This window comes from Otolemur garnettii, unplaced genomic scaffold (assembly GCF_000181295.1).
Source record: "Otolemur garnettii isolate 467f Iridium unplaced genomic scaffold, OtoGar3 scaffold00142, whole genome shotgun sequence".
Lineage (NCBI taxonomy): Eukaryota > Metazoa > Chordata > Mammalia > Primates > Galagidae > Otolemur > Otolemur garnettii.
Window position 1 is genome coordinate 541,053 of NW_003852537.1, and position 767 is coordinate 541,819.

Sequence of the window (767 nt, forward strand, 5' to 3'; positions counted from 1 at the left end):
TGGCTCCCAGGTTTAAGTCAGAGTTGTATTAATAAAGCAGATCAGTGACTGGTTAGTTTGGTTGGTCTCTAACCACATGCTTCCTTTTGGTCTGTTTCTCCTCTCCTCCATGTCGCATCCTTGTTTCTGGTGGGAGGCATGCACAGGATAGGAATCTGGGGAAGGCAAAGAGACCTGAGTCCTGGGAGAATCTTCAGAAAGGGAGATCTGGGTTCCAATCCTGGCTCAACTGCTTACGAGCCACCCATACATTGTGAAAACGATGTGGTTCTAATTTTACATCATCTAGTGTATGGGGTTGTTGATGATGTTAAATGAGGTGATGCCTATAAAGTACTAAGCACAGCACACACTAGTCATGATCCTAAGGGAAGAGTGTGGCTGAATTTGGGGGCATGTGCTGGGTTCTGGGCTGTTACCAGTGTTGGGGGATTTATGTTCCCTGGCTTGAGGAGGTCACTGAACAAAGCACTAGGGGAGGGATCTTAGATGTGAGTTAGTGTTCACATTAGGTGGGAGAGACAAAAGTTGAAGGTAACATCAGTTTTCTCCTTAGATAAATTCAGGTGTACTTTTATTTTTTGGTAAGGCCTAGGAATTGCAGGAGATTGCACTGTGTCTGTCAGTCCCCTAGGGGACTTCAACATCTGCTAACCTCTAAGTCATCTGCATCTGGCATTGGTTATTGCTGGAAGCTGTGATCCTTCCTATTGGATATGTAGCTTATTGTAAGGAGGACATCAATCATTCAGATTTCTTTTTTTTTT